The following is a 16,869-nucleotide window of genomic DNA, read 5'->3' on the forward strand; positions in this document are numbered from 1 at the left end:
CCCAGCAGATAGACACCCAGTTCCCGTTGACACAGCACCATCTCCACCACAGAGCACCCATACACGAGCAGTTAGTAAGGCAACTGCAGTGCCCAAATCACGAGGACCACCACTCCGAACCCGAAGTTAACGCTTAAAGCAGAAGAAGAATTGTTCTCAGGTCAGGTTCCGTAGCTATGGTTCATACTACTTTGCTCTTGCATCACTGTATTTACTAATACCAACTAATTTCAAATTTGAAGGATGCAATTGAAACTCCAATGGCGCAACAGGTATGTTTTAAACCTGTTTCTTCAACGTGTTTGGCTGTTTGCTGTTGTAACCTGCTCTATGTTGATTTCAGTTTCAATTGAATAAACAATTATGTTCTCATGCCATGCACATTACAAGTGTTGTTATTGCTGTGTAGTTTCCCACACTTATATTCTGTCTATGCTGCTTTGTCTTAAATAGATATGATTCGAACTGTATCTATCTTGATTTGGCAACATAAACTAGAATGATATAGACCATACAGTGACCATACTACATAGATATATGTTTGTTTCATGCTGTTATCCTGTCCACCTTACTACTGAACTGGTTTACCAAAATGAGTTTCATATACTACATTGTAAACCTGAGATGTGTTTGTTTGTTTCTCTTTTAGAACGCGAATAAAATATTGGAGAAGAGTACCCTGTTATGCAATGGTAAAGCAAGTAATGCAGATAAGGTTCAAGATAGTGAGACATCCCTGTTGGTCTCCAAGAAAGCTGATAAAAACTATATTGAAGACACTGAGACAACCCCAAAGTCCTGTCTTGATGTAGTGTTCGAGTTACTGGCTACCACTGCTGGCACCAGCTCTTCGAACTCGTTTCCTGAATCAGTTCGGCTTCTTGAGTCTCAACTCCAAGTTGAAAGACATCGATCAGATGTTATGCGACAGGAAGCCGAAGGACTGAGGAAGTCCCTGCAGAATTCAGATGCATACTTTCTGGTGCAACAGCAAGCGCAGGAGGACTTATGCGCCAAACAAGAGAAGGTTAATAAGCTTGCTAAGCATCTTGCCAGCATTATGGGTACCCAGGATATTGTTTCTTGAGCTCTTCTGAAGTGGTTTCAGTTCTGGACTTGTTTTGCTGCGGCGTTTATATGGTGCTGTGTTCCCTATATTTGCACTGGTGGCGAACTTTGATGCCCAGTGGATGTAATATGTGTAATAGCCGTGATAGCCTAGTGTAAGTTGCTTGCTTATTTATTTCCTTGTTGTCTTGTTTATTTGTTTGCTTGTAGTCAGTGCAGTTCTTTTCTGCGGTTTGCTAGTGGCCGCAATAACCTATTTTTTAAAACTAGGCCACAATAACCATGGGCTAATATTTACTGTAGTGACACTGGGCCTCCTATAGGCCGTAGAAACAGTGGGCCTTCTACGGGCCATAGAAACAGTGGGCCTTCTATGGGCCGTAGAAACAGTAGGCCTTCTACGGGCCGTAGAAACAATGGGCCTTCTACGGGCCGTATCATCAATGGGCCTTATACGGGTCGTATGATCGATTGGCCAAACATGGGCCAAACAGACCGCATTCTGGCCGTAAACGGGCTAGAGTTGGAATCGTCTGTTCATGGGCCGACCATAACGGGCCATCGTTAATAGGCCGTATTTGATGACGCTATGAAAACGGCCCAACTTATTAACGGACCACAAACGGGCCGACTGTAACCACGGGCTGAATTTGGCCCACAAGCAGAAAATGACAGTAACGGGCCGTAAGTAAACGAATGCTGGAAAATAGCCCAAGAATAAATGGGCTCTGAGAAGGCCGAAAGATAACATGGGCTGGAAACGGCCCAACGGAATAACGGGCCGTTAATGGGTATAAAGTGATACACTGTTCTTTACGGGCTAGTTTCACCACGGACCGTTAATGGGTGTAAAGTGATACACTGTTCATTACGGGCCAGTTTCACCATGGGCCGTTAATAGGCCAAGAGTTACATAGGGGCTCATATGGGCCGAAAGACGTCATGGGCCATACATGGGCCAGAAGTGAAAATGGGCTGGAATCATATTGGATGGCCCAGATGACGCTATTGGGCCTAATTCGAATAGGGCGTAACGGGCCTTGGGTTAGAGGGCTGTAAATGGGCTATATGCGAACAGGCCGTTAACAGGCTTTCCATGGGCCGGCCCGCCACCTTTTGACCAAGTCAAACGGGACGGCCTTTTCACAGGAATGGGCCTCTGTTGGGCCGTGCCACGTGTTGCCGTATCATAGGCGCCTTCTGTCCAATGAGTGGATGACATCTGTCCCAGCGATGAGCCGACACGTGTTTCCTCCAGCCAATGATGATTTTACACATGGAAAATCCCCATTGGTCGGGGCTGTTAACGGGTTATCGGATCCAAAACCCGACCCGATAGCTTAACGGTGTTCCGCTATGGTGGATGCCACGTGTCGGTCACACTTGACGAAAGCACTTCTGTGACGCGCGATTTATCGTCATGGAAGTGGACACTTTCGTGATGATAATTTTGGTAATGTCATGGAACACTTCTACGACAGCACAGGTATGACTATCTTGATTCTGTCATAAATTTGTCATGGATGTACATGCATGACAAAAAATGCGACCTACTGTGACAAACACGTATCATCATGGAAGTGTATTTTTTTTGTAGTGTCTGCTTCGGTTCTAAGGCCGTTGCAGCAACAAGAACCATCTCATGGACGTGATCCGATGATAGATTTAAGTCATGTTCATCGGGGCGAAGGGGAGTGATCGCTGCGGTCCCAAATCTGTTGAAGATCAAGTCTCCACGGATGTCCGCGACGTAGTTCAAGCTTCCCAATCTGACCTGGTGGCCAGGGGCGTAGCTATCGCTCTGCTCCAGATGGCCAAGCGAATTGGCCTGCAGTATGAAGCCGCCGATCACGAAAACCTGTCTGGGGAGGAAGGTTTCTCCCTGGACAGCGTCACTATAGACGATCGAAGGGGCCATCAAACCTTTCGTCGACAGCACAGTGGAACTCTCAATGAAAGCACCAATGTCGGTGTGAAAACCGGCGGATCTCGGATAGGGGGTCCCGATCTGTGCGTCTAGGATCGATGGTAACAGGAGGCGGGGACACGATGTTTACCCAGGTTCGGGCCCTCTCTATGGAGGCAATACCCTACTTCCTGTTTGATTGATCTTGATGAATATGAGTATTACAAGAGTTGATCTACCACGAGATCGTAATGGCTAAACCCTAAAAGTCTAGCCTGTATGACTATGGTGATGAATATATCCTTTCCGGACTAACCCCTCCGGTTTATATAGACACCGGGGGGAATCTAGGGTTACATAGAGTCAGTTACATAAGAAGGAATCATCATAGTCGGTCGCCAAGCTTGCCTTCCACGCCAAGAAGAGTTCAATCCGGACACAGGTACAGTCTTCTTCCTTCATGTCTTCACAGCCCATCAGTCCGGCCCATGGATAACGGGCCGGACGCCTGAGGACCCCTTAGTCCAGGATGTGCTCAGCGTCCGTAGGCTCCTCCCTCTTCGTCTCGATTTTCATCAGCCAAGCATCTTCTTCCATGTTGTTGGAGGAGCAGGAAGACATGATGCCCGACTTGATAAATCTGACCCGAAACAGCAAGAAAAGAGAACAGAGGGTTTCTCCGCGCTACGGTGATCAACAGGTTCGGGAAGTATATATAGAATTTTTTATCTTGGAGGCGAGCTTGGCGCGCCCTGGTGTCTTGTGCCCACCAGGGGACGCTTCCTGGAAGTTTCTTTATTTCCAAAATTCTTAAATATTCCAAAACTAATAAAAAATATTTTTGTAGATTTTTCGTCATCCGTTTACTTACCGTATCACGTACCTCCTTATTTTCACGATTCTGGAGTGTTCCAGAAGGACTCTTTTATGTGTTCTTCTGGTGTCAAAGTTTGGATAATATTACTTTCAACGTTTATGGGTGTACCTGAGATATAATGTTTTATTCGTTGCCCATTGACAACATTTGGGTTAGTACCTTCGGGATTATTTATTTTGATGGCTCCAGACCGGTAAACCTCCTCGATGACATATGGGCCTTCCCATTTTATGAGGATTTTTCCTGCAAAGAATCTGAAACGAGAGTTGTAGAAAAGAACATATTCTCTGACTTTAAACTCACGCTTTAGGATATTTTTTCATGCCATCTTTTAACTTTTTCTTTGAATAATTTTGCATTTTCATAAGCTTGGGTTCTCCATTCATCTAGAGAGCTAATATCAAATAACCTCTTTTCACCAGCAGGTTTGAAATCATAGTTGAGTTCTTTAACTGCCCAAAATGCTTTATGTTCCAACTCAAGAGGCAAATGATAAGCTTTTCCATAAACCATTTTATAAGGAGACATGCCCATAGGATTTTTATATGCTGTTCTATAAGCCCAGAGTGCATCATCTAATTTCTTAGACCAATTCTTCCTGGACCTATTGACAGTCTTTTGGAAAATTAATTTTATTTCTCTATTGCTAAGTTCAACTTGACCACTAGACTTAGGATGATAGGGTGATGCAATTCTATGGTTAACATCATACTTGGCAAGCATCTTACAGAAAGCACCATGAATAAAGTGTGAACCACCATCAATCATTAAATTCTAGGGACTCCAAACCTTGGGAAAAAACTTCCTTAAGCATTTTAATAGAGGTGTTGTGATCAGCACTACTAGTTGGAATAGCTTCTAGCCATTTAGTAACATAATCAACAGCAACCAAAATATGTGTATACCCATTAGAGGAAGGAAAAGGTCCCATGTAATAAAATCCCCAAACATTAAATGGTTCAACAACAAGTGAGTAATTCATAGGCATTTCTTGACGCTTACCGATATTACCTATTCTTTGACATTCATCACAAGATAAGACGAACTTACCGGCATCCTTGAAGAGAGTAGGCCAATAAAATCCAGACTGCAATACCTTATGAGCAGTTCTATCTCCGGCATGATGCCCTCCATAAGCTTCCGAGTGACATTTCCATAGGATTTGTCCCTGTTCATGCTCAGGTACACAACGTCTAATAATACCATCTACTCCTTCTTTATAGAGATGTGGGTCATCCCAAAAGTAATGTCTTAAATCATAGAAGAATTTTTTTTCTTTTGTTGGTATGTAAAGCTAGGTGGTGAATATTTAGCAATAATGTAATTAGCATAATCAGCATACCAAGGAGTACTATGAGAAACATTTATTGCAGCTAACTGCTCATCAGGAAAACTATCATCAATAGGTAGTGGGTCATCAAGCACATTTTGAAGCCTAGACAAATTATCAGCTAGTGGGTTCTCAGCTCCTTTTCTATCAATGATATGTAAATCAAATTCTTGTAATAAGAGAACCCATCGAATAAGTCTAGGTTTAGCATCTTTCTTTTCCATAAGATATTTAATAGCAGCATGGTCTGTGTGAACAGTTACTTTGGAATCAACAATATAAGGTCTAAATTTATCACAAGCAAACACCACTGCTAAGAATTCTTTTTCAGTAGTAGAATAGTTTCATTGAGCACTATCTAGAGTTTACTAGCATAATGAATAACATTCAGTTTCCTATCAACTCTATGTCCTAGAACAGCACCAACAGCATAATCACTAGCATCACACATAATTTCCAAAGGCAAGTTCCAATCAGGTGGTTGAACAATAGGTGCAGATATTAAGGTTTTCTTGAGTGTTTCAAAGGCTTCTAAACAATCATCATAAAAACAATGGGAATATCCTTTTGCAAGAGACTAGTGAGAGGCCTAGAAATTTTAGAAAAGTCTTTGATAAATCTCCTATAAAAACCAGCATGACCTAGGAAACTACGAATACCTTTTATATCTTTAGGACATGGCATTTTCTCAATTGCATCAACCTTAGCTTGGTCCACTTCAATACCCCTTTCATAAATTTTATGACCCAAGACAATGCCTTCATTAACCGTAAAGTGGCACTTCTCCCAATTCAAGATGAGATTTGTTTGTTCACATCCCTGCAAAACTTGCTCAAGATTGCTTAAACAATCATCAAAAGACTTCCCATAAACAGAAAGTCATCCATGAAAACCTCAACAATCTTTTCACAAAAGTCGGAGAATATAGCAGTCATACGTCTATAAGCATAGGTTCCAAAAGGACAAGTAAAAGTGGTATTTTCTTGATCAGGTTGAGAAACAGGTATTTGTCAAAAACCAGAATATCCATCAAGGAAGCAAAAGTGTGTGTGCTTTGATAATCTTTCAAGCATTTGATCAATAAAAGGCAAAGGGTAATGATCTTTTCTAGTTGCTTTGTTTAATTTTGTAAAATCAATTACCATTCTATAGCCTGTAACAATTCTTTGCGGAATAAGTTCATTCTTATCATTAGGAACTATAGTTATACCTCCTTTGTTAGGAACACAATGAACAGGACTTACCGATCTACTATCAGCTATAGGATAGATTATACCTGCTTCTAGGAGTTTTAATATTTCCGTTCTTACCACTTCTTTCATCTTCGGATTTAACCGACGTTGGTGATCAACAATGGGTTTAACATCAGGTTCCATATTAATTTTGTGCTGACATAGAGTGGGACTAATGCCCTTTAAATCATCAAGAGTATATCCAATAGCAGCTCGGTGCTTCCTTAGAACTTTCAATAATCTTTCTTCTTCATGTTCTGAAAGATTGGCACTAATAATAACATGATATATCTTCTTTTCATCAAGATAAGCATATTTCAAAGTGTCTGGCAATTGTTTTAATTCAAATACAGGATCACCTTTAGGTGGAGGGGGACCTCCTAGAGTTTCAATAGGCAAATTGTGTGTCGGTGAACAAAAGTAGGGGCTCTCCTTTTTACCCCTCTACCTTTGCACGGGCAGTCAGAGTCGCACCTGCGACCACACCTAGCAGGGCGAGGGGACAGAGCAGAAGCACAAGAACACCAGAGCAGCGCCCCAGCCAGAAGCACAGGACAGGCAAAACAACGCCCAGACCAGAGACACAAAGAGCAAGAGGGTGAGGCGGACTCCCCCGGCAAGACCCTTGCCGGGGCGGCCTCCGCGGCCCTGGCAAGAGCCTTACCGGGGCAACTTGCCCAACGCCAGCAGAGCAGGCCACCCTTGAGCCCAAGGGTTCCAGACGCCAACAAACCACGTTGGAACCAAGGCTCGGGAGGCACCTCCGTGGTGGCATGCAGATCTTCATCAAGATCATAAACACACAAGATCAGATGAGGACCAGAAGACGACGATCCTCAGCGGGATCCTTGCTGAGGAGATCCACGAGACCCCCGGCAAGATCCTTGCCGGGGACGACCGCGACGCCACGGCAAGACCACTTGCCGGGGCCCCGGCAAGACCCTTGCCGAGGACACCCGCGGGGCCGCAGCCAGGCCCGCATCTGCGAAGACTCCACCGCCGTTCCCATACAGCTGCCAGCCCAACCAGCTGTGCAGGCACCTACGTGGCAACATGCGGCTTCCAGGCCAACTCAGCAAGCACATGCGTGGTGGCATGCAGATCTTCGTGAAGACCCTACCACCACGCCATCTCAGCAGCCTGCCAGCCAACATAGCGTTGCATGCCTCGTTTGCCTGGACACGTGTCAGAGCGGGGCGGAGCGGAAACGGACGGGACATGCCTCGCTGCCATCCCCAATAAAGCAACGGGACACCTAAGGAGCGCGTTTAATGCCTCTTGTCCCGTAATGACAGGCGATAAGCTTCCACACTGTACACCTTTCCACCTCCTGTGTGCCACTGTGGTGACCCCTTTTGACTATAAAAGGAGGCCCGAGGCATCCAGGAGAAGGATTCGGATCTTTTGGACTACGCACGCACCGTAGCTAGTTCCAGAGCTCAAGAACACTCAAATATACACCAAAGCAGGACTAGGGTTTTATGCATCCTCGCGGCCCGAAACTGGGTAAACGATCTTTGTGCTGGCTCCTAGACCTGCTCTTTGCACAACCCCGCGCCCGCCAACCGTAGAAGGGATCCCAGTGGTTCCATAACTGTCGTTTCCACCGACATATTTGGCGCGCCAGGTAGGGGGCGCAGTTGTGAAAATCTGGTCTAGCGGTCAGTTTAGCAGTTCTTCATCACCATGGCTCCCAAGAAGAAGATGATCACCGCGATCGGCTCGTCGGGAGCCGAACGGCCCGTACCAGTGCGGGCGAGTGCCGGGGCGATCGCAGACGGAATCCAAGGCGCGGCCCGCGAACACCCACATCGCTCTGGCAGTCAAAGCCTGGCGAGTGGCATCGTTCGCGCGAGAGACGACGGGCCGCACGCCGCCAAATCCAGAGACGGAGTCGGGCCCCCCGCAGGCGGCACGGGGCCCTCCAGGGGCGGTGTCGTGCCACCTACGGGCGGCGCGGCGACTTCCAAGATGCCTACGCCGGCGCCCATGACGCGCTCCTCCCAGGTTGTGCGCGACAAGCAGCGTCACCACGTTGGTGACCCTGGGCGCCGCTGTGGGAAGAGTCATGCGCTTCGTTCGCGGGACGTAGAAGGCCATCATGCACGCCGAGACGCTGGCGAGAATGGCGCACAGCCACCAGGCCATGATAGAGCTCCTTCTAACGTGGTTAGAAGTCGAAGCGCGTCATGGTCCATGCAGCTTTCGCCGCCACCCACGCCAGCAGAAGCTTTGGCGCGCGCGCAGTTGCTCCTAGACTTTCCTCCTGCTGCGGAAAAACTCGATGAGTGGAGAGCCACCATCCGGGGCCTCGTCGGCATCGCCAACAAAGATGAGCCACGACCAGCGGGGCCCTCAGGCCAGCGCTCCGTCGAACCACCGCATGCCAGCGGTGGAAGGACCGGGGGTGCTGCGGCCACGGTGCATTCTCCTCCTCCACGCCAGCCACCGCGGGTGTCGGTTCATCGTGATGACGCTTATGATAACATTTCCATAGCGTCGTCCGACCCACGGACCCACCGCGATCAGCACCAAGTTCTTCGGGAGCGAGCCCATGACGATGCCCAAACCACCATTGAGCGCCGGCACGATGCACGCCACCAGTCAGATAGGCGGGCGGGGCCCACTACGGACCACCCAGCACCAGGGGGCTCTGGCGGCCTACCCTACGAGGTGGGTTGCCCAGCCTTTACCCGTGAGCTGCGGCAGTTCCAGTGGCCCTCCCACCGCACGTTCAAGCCCGACGTAGGTGAGAAGTACAATGGCAAGACCCATCCGTCGGAGTTCCTCAGCATCTACACCATCGCCATGCAAGCTGCTGGGGCTCGCGACGACAAGGTGCTTGCCAATTACTTCCCGTTGGCACTTAAACCCAATGTCATGTCATGGTTGATGCACTTTCCAGTGGATTCTATTTCTTCTTGGTCGGATTTGTGCCATGAGTTTGTTGGCGCCTTTATGGGGGGCCACCAAGCTCATGGCCAGGCAAGCGATTTGCATATCATCCCCCAGAAAGAAGGTGAAACCCTGCGCAAGCAAATACAGAGATTCAGCCGGGTGCAGTACAACATCCCAGATGTTCATCCCGCCGCCGTGATCAGCGCATTCCACCAGAATATGCGCAACCGTAAGATGCGTGAAGAGCTGGCAATGAACAAGGTCAAAGATGTGGCCAAACTTTATGTTCTGGCCGATAGGTGCGCTCGAGCTGAAGAGGGGAGGAAGTACCCCGGCGAGGACCCAGGTGCGGAAACCGACTCCACAGATGAATACACAGCCACCCTGACGAAGAAGGGTCGGCGCCGCAACAGGAAGCGCAAGGGCAAGACTGTGCTTGCCATCGAGGGATCCGAGGACACCGACGCCGCCAAGAAGGCCAAGGCAGACGACCCCGGCAAGGAAATTGCCGGGTGCGCCGCTTGCCGGGCCTTGGCAGCTGCCGACAAGCCAGGAGGCTCCGACAAGCAGTACTGCAAGATCCACCGCACCAAGGGCCATGACCTCCAGAACTGCCGACAAGTTGAGCTGCTTGCTGGGAAGAAAAAAGCTGAGTATGAGAGGCGGGACAAGGAGAAGGGTCAGGATGGTGCTGAAGGATCTGACAAGAAGCGTGGTGGCCAAGGGGGTCGCCGCGGCAAGGATAGAAAGCAAGAGAGGCCCGCTCGGGTCCGCGACAAGAAGCAGGAAGACGACGGTCATGACGAGGACGACGAGTCCGGCGAGCAAGAGTTCCAGAAAGCTACGGAGGCCATGTGCGTCGATGGTGGCACCTCACCGCACACTTCTCACCGCCAGCTCAAGTAGTGGGCGCGTGAGATCACAGCAGCGGAACCATCACTCGATGCTCAAAAGCCACTGAAGTGGTCCAGCACGCCTATCATTTTTTATGCCGAGGATCACCCTGATCGCACAACTGCGGTCGGGTCCTTGCCGTTGTTGGTTTTGCCAACAATACGCAACCTCAAGGTGACAAAAATGCTAGTTGATGGCGGGGCCGGTCTGAACTTGATCTCACCTGTTGTGATCGAAAGGCTACAGATTCTCGATGGAGACCTTGAAGAGACGGGTACTTTTCAAGGTGCCAACCCGGGAAGGAGCCAGCCGAAGGGTAAGGTCACGCTGCCCGTGACGTTTGGAGGCGAGTTGAACTACCAGACAGAGAGGATTGTTTTCGATGTAGCCGAGATCCCCTTGCCCTATAACGGGATCCTCGGCCGCCCGGCACTAGCCAAGTTTATAGCGGCGTCACATTATGCCTACAACACGCTGAAGATGCCTGGGCCGATGACTATCATCACCGTCCCCTCGGACAAGAAGGATGCGCTGATCTGCGCTGACCAACTCTACCGGGAGGCAGTTGCAGCGGCTGCCGCCAAGGCACTTGCTCTTCGGAGTGCTGTGCTCCCGTCGAGGACGTGCCAGAGAGCTCCACCGGCAAGAGCAAGAAATCCTAAGCTGCGCCACCAGAGACCAAGAAGGTGTCCGTCAAGGAGGACGGCACGGGAGGGGCTTTCACCATAAGCTCCTCCCTTGACAGCAAATAGGAAGCGCGCTCGTCACCTTCCTGCGGGCGAATGTCGATGTGTTTGCATGGCAAGCATCCGACATCACCGGCGTTCCCAGGGAGGTGATTGAGCACCATCTTGCTAGCTGTCCTCACGCGCAACCCGTCAAGCAAAAGGTCAGGAAGCAAGCTTTGGAGCGGCATGAGTTCATCACGGAGGAGATCAGGAAATTAGAAGCGGCAGGCTTGGTGAGGGGAGTACTCCATTCGACGTGGTTGGCCAATCCAGTGGTGGTGCGCAAGGCAAATGGTAAGTGGAGGCTGTGTATTGATTACACGGATATCAATAAGGCTTGTCCAAAGGACCCTTTCCCGTTGCCGCGCATTGACCAGATTGTTGACTCCACGGTCGGGTGCGACTTGTTATATTTCCTCGACGCCTACTCAGGATACCACCAGATCTTCATGACGAGAGAAGATGAAGAGAAGACGGCATTCATCACCCATGTGGTACATATTGTTTCTTACGAATGCCTTTCAGGTTGAATAGTGCTGGCTCAACATTTGCAAGAGCAGTCCAAATTGGTTTTGAACCCCAGCTGCATAGAAGTATGGAAGCTTATATGGATGACATAGTGGTCAAAACCAAGGACTAGGCGACACTCATACAAGATTTGGAAGAGACATTTGCGAACCTACGCAAGATCAACCTCAAGCTGAACCCTGAGAAGTGCGTCTTCGGTGTTCCGTCCGGTAAACTTGTCGGGTTCTTTGTGTCACAGCTCGGGATCGAGGCGAATCCAGATAAGATCAAGTCCATTGAGCAAATTGAGGCACCTAAGCGGATCAAGGATGTGCGCCGGCTCACTGGCTGCGTTGCCGCCATGAGCAGGTTCATTTCCAAGTCTGTCGAGCATGCCCTCCCCTTTTTCAAATTCTTGAAGAAGGTGGGCCCAATGGAGTGGACCCCAAAAGCCGAAGCGGCACTGCATGATTTTAAGAAATACCTCTCCTCTACACCGATACTAGTTGCGCCTAGACCACAAGTGCCGCTGCTGCTGTATCTTGCGACAACGAACCAAGTGGTCGGCGCTACGCTAGTGGCGCAGAGGGAGGTCGACGAAGAGGCAGTGGCAACAGCAGGACGGGCGGATGATGAGCCAGAGCTCCCCCCGGCAGGGCCTGGTCCCAACAAGGATAGGCCCCCGGCATAGTCTAACGCTGGCGGGACGGGGCCTGTGCAACCAAATGGAGTGGTGCAGAAGAAAACGATGATGCAGCACCCGGTTTACTTTGTCATCTCCCTCTTGCAAGGGGCTAGATCAAGGTACTCCGGCGTGCAGAAATTGCTCTTCGGCCTCCTTATGGCCTCGAGGAAGTTGCGTCATTACTTCCAAGCCCACGAAATCACCGTCGTCACCTGCCTCCCCTTGCAACGGATATTGCATAACCCAGACGCAATCGGGAGGATTGTGGAATGGGCCTTGGAACTGTCGAGCTTTGGTTTGAAGTTTGTAAGTACTTCGACAATCCAGAGTAGAGTCTTGGCAGAGTTCATCGCAGAATGGACCTCAACGGCCGACGAGGAGATCCAGGAGACCACTCTCCCTGGCAAGGAAACAAGTTGCAACTGGGTTATGTACTTTGACGGGGCTTTCTCGCTGCAAGGCGCCGGCGCTGGTGTGCTACTCGTTGCACCCACCAGAGAGCACCTCAAGTATGTGGTCCAGATGCACTTTCCCAGGGAGATGTCGACGAACAACACTGCTGAATACGAGGGGTTGCTTGCCGGTCTCTGGATCGTGGCAGACCTTAGAATCAAGAAGCTCATCGTCAGGGGTGATTCACAACTTGCCCTCAAGCAAGTTAACAAGGACTATCAAAGCCTGGTGATGGAGGCTTACGTAGATGAGGTGAGGAAGCTGGAGGAGCATTTTAACGGTATACAAGCGGAGCATGTTCCCCGAGTGGAGAATGACATCACCAACTACCTGTCGAAACGCACTGCCCTCAAACTACCTGTGGAACCAGGTACTTTTGTGCTTCGGTTAACTCAACCATCCGTTGAACCATCGACAGAGCAGAACAAGCGCAGGAAATCAGGCCCCGGCAAGTACTTTTCCGCCGAGCTCCCAGGAGCCGCCGGCAGGGATGTTGCCGTGGACGCCAAGCCTGCCGCAGGGCGACAAACTCCGGAAGGGCATCAAACCCCAGCCGTAGAGACAGCCGCTCCCGTGGGAGAGGAAATGCCTTTGGTCCTTGTCGTCGATCCCGAGGATCCGGCATGGGCACAGCATACCGTCTGATTCCTCCAAACAGGGGAACTCCCTGAGGAGCAGGAAGAAGCGGAGAAAGTAGCCCGTCAATCTGCCATGTATAAGTTCGTCGACGATGTTCTGTACAGAAAAGGACCAAACGGTGTGAAATTAAAGTGCATTCTCCGGGAGGAAGGACTAGAGCTGTTGACAGAGATACACGGGGGCATATGTGGCTCCCACATAGGGTCGAGGGCCTTTGCCGGCAAGGCATTCCAGCAATGTTTCTTCTGGTCCACTGCCCTCCAGGACGCAACGGCGCTAGTAACCAAGTGTGAAGCGTGCCAGTTTCATTCAAAGAAGCTTCATCAACCAGCTCAAGCTCTCCAAACAATCCCACTTTCCTGTCTATTCTCGGTCTGGGGGCTCGACATACTCGGCCCCTTTCCCCGTGTTGTGGGGGGCTTTGAGTACTTGTACGTTGCAATCGACAAGTTCACAAAATGGCCGGAGGTGGAGGCAGTGAGAAAGGTGACAGCGCAATCAGCCGTCAAATTCTTCAAAGGGCTAGTCTTTCGTTTTGGTGTGCCCAACAGAGTCATCACCGACAACGGCACACAGTTCACGAGTCACACCTCATGCAGTACATCCAAGACCTCGGCAGCAAGGTCTGTTTTGCTTCTGTTGCACATCCACGGAGCAACGGCCAGGCTGAGAGGGCAAATGCTGAAGTGTTGTGAGGCCTCCGGACAAGAACTTTTGACAGGCTACGCAGGTGCGGACGATGCTGGATTGATGAATTGTCGGCGGTTCTTTGGTCAATCAGAACGACACCAAATCGAGCCACCGGCCAGACACCTTTCTCCCTCGTATACGGGGCAGAAGCAGTTCTCCCCACGGAACTCACATACGGGTCACCTCGAGTGCTCGCTTATGATGAGCTTGAGCAAGAGCAGTTGCGGCAAGATGACGCAACGCTCCTTGAGGAAGATCGTCTTCGGGCGGCTGTGCGAGCAGCGCGCTACCAGCAAGCCTTGCGCCGCTACCATAGCCACAAAGTTCATGCCCGAAGCTTTGAGGAAGGCGACCTTGTTCTTCGGCACGTTCAGTCGGCCAAGAATTCCAACAAGTTGACGCCGAAGTGGGAAGGCCCTTATCGGGTAATACGAGTCACCAGGCCCGGTGCAGTCCGCCTGGATACCGAAGATGGTATTCCAGTGAGCAACTCCTGGAACATCGAACATCTTCGCAATTTTTACCCATAAGGCGCGGTTGCCGGGCACCCCAGTAAACCACCTTTTGTACAAGCCTTGCCAGCAAGGCATGTAACCCTTGGTACAAAGCCAGGCGCAGACCCTGAGCATAAATAAATGAAGCGTTGGCGCCCTAAGTTTTAGCATGCATGCTAGGTTGAGTCTCTCTCTGTGTTAGGGTTGATAGTGCTTGGCGGCGACTAACCCTTAGCATAGAGGTCGAGTATGCATCTCTCTGTTCCTTCCCGTCCTTTTTGGTTCGCAGGGTGCGTCGACATTTCTGCTGAGCTACTTTGGAAGAAAAGAGAACAGGTCGACGCCTGGACCCCGACAAGCCAAGTTTGCCGAGGACTGCAGGCCTGGGAACCCAATCACGGCAAGCCAAGGTTGCCGGGGGCTGCGGCATCAGATAAGTTTTTCTCCCCCACTCTGCGGCTTCATATGAGACTTGAACGTACAAGACTTCGCTCGTTCTCATACCATCTTGCTCCCTCTGTCCCGTGTCCGAAAACCTTACCTTTGGCCGAAACTTGGTTGTAGTGCGATGGGAAGGGGACGAGTGAAGGGCCCAAACCTACTTGGCCCCTACCTCCGCCAAGGGCGTGAGTGTAGCCGTGCTATAGGGCAGGATGACGGCAAGGCTTGTTGCCGGGGTACACTTATCTTAAGATAACGAGGACTCGCTCCTTGGTGTGGCCCTCGCCCATGCGCAAACAAAACCCGGCAAACACCCTTCTCTTCATTAATACGTTGCTAACAAGTACAATTCGTACGGAATGCATACGTGAGCAAAGGGGTTACGAGATTTAAATCTTACAAAGGCCCGTAGGCTTACAAGCTAAAAAAAAGATAAGATGCCCGTAATCCCTTTCTTGTCCCTCTCCTCAGGAAACGGAACAAGATGGCGGAAGGGAAAAAGGAGTGCCTAAGCGAGGTACGAGCAGCAGAAGACGCCAAGAGAACATGTCGGCGGCCGCCCAGAGGAGGGCCGGTGATGATGGTGCCGGGAGAAGAGCCGGAAGATGAGGCAGCGGGCCGACAATACGCGATGAAGGCGTCGGCAACCACGTACTCCGACTTGACGGCCCGCCACCCGCCTTCTTCGTCTTCCCCGTCCCTCCAACGCCAGCCGCCCAAGGCGACGACCCCGAGAAGTTCAAGCAGATGGCGATGCAGATGATGGTGCTGCTGGCGTCGCCCAGGGACGGTGTGCCCGACACCTAGTCGGACCCGTCATCCTCCCGCCCGCTACCCTCGTTGTCGCTGTCGCTGTCCTCCTCATCGCTCCCGCTTGAGGAAGAATCTTCGTCGTCGGTGGAGCTCTCCACGCAGCACTTTAGGCGAGTTCCAAAGTCTCCAAAGACCTTGACGGAGAGCAGGTCGTTCTCCATTAATTTGAAATAGAGAACGAGCCCCGCCGTCAGGCTGTGGATACGAGCGAAGGTCTTCCATCCGCGACGAAGATACATGACGTGAGGGGCAGGGAAATCGACGTCAACCCGTGTGCCGCCATTCCCGCAACCCCTCATGTGCAAACTCAGAGTCTGTGGCAGGTCGAGCTCCATCTCCTGAGCAAATGGAGTAGGGAGACGAAGACGACGGCGCGCTGGCCGACGCAACCTGATGAAGAACTCGCGGGGCTGGTCCCCAATGTGGCCCTCCATTGGGGAAAGGACCGCCGGCGAAGGCGAGGCCGATGCGCCGCCCCGTCCTCCTCTTCCCCGAGCACCACAGCAACCTCGGCCTCGCCCCCTCCCCCTCCCCCTCGCAGCCGGCTCCGCCGCCATGAGCTCTTGGGAAGGAGGGGCGCGCTGCCGAGCAGAGACCCTCGTCGCCACCGTCAAAGCACCGGCGCACCCTCTCGCCATAGCAAAAGAGAGAAAGATGCCAAGGTGGAAGAAGGCGGATGATGAAAGATTGAGGGGTGCCATCCCCCTCCCCTTCTTATAAAGGGGCGGGGTCGGGGCTCGGCTACCCCGCTCGACCAATCCGGCCATCAAGGGTGCAGGGAATCAAGACCGACCCGCTGCTCCAATCAGCGGCGACCCGGTTTCCCGCTTCGTCATTCAAGACCCTCACCACTGAGGGAGTCCTGGACTAAGGGGTCCTCGGGCGTCCGGCCTGTTAGCCATGGGCTGGACTGATGGGCTGTGAAGATACGAAGACCGAAGACTGCACCCGTGTCCGGATGGGACTCTCCTTGGCGTGGAAGGCAAGCTTGGCGACCAAATATCTAGATTCTTTTCCTTTGTAACCGACTGAAAGTGCAACTATCCCTTGGTGGTTTTGGTAATTCCTAGCAACATATAGCTCATTGAGCTAATGCTATTCCAAGATAAATATTTCAGGAAAGCTCAATGATTGGCATGGCATGGATTAGAAAGTGGACCCTTCAAAATGCTAAGGACAAAAGATTGGCTCAAGCTCAAAGCACAAGGCTCTAC

This window comes from Aegilops tauschii, chromosome 5 (assembly GCF_002575655.3).
Source record: "Aegilops tauschii subsp. strangulata cultivar AL8/78 chromosome 5, Aet v6.0, whole genome shotgun sequence".
NCBI classification, from domain to species: Eukaryota; Viridiplantae; Streptophyta; class Magnoliopsida; order Poales; family Poaceae; genus Aegilops; species Aegilops tauschii.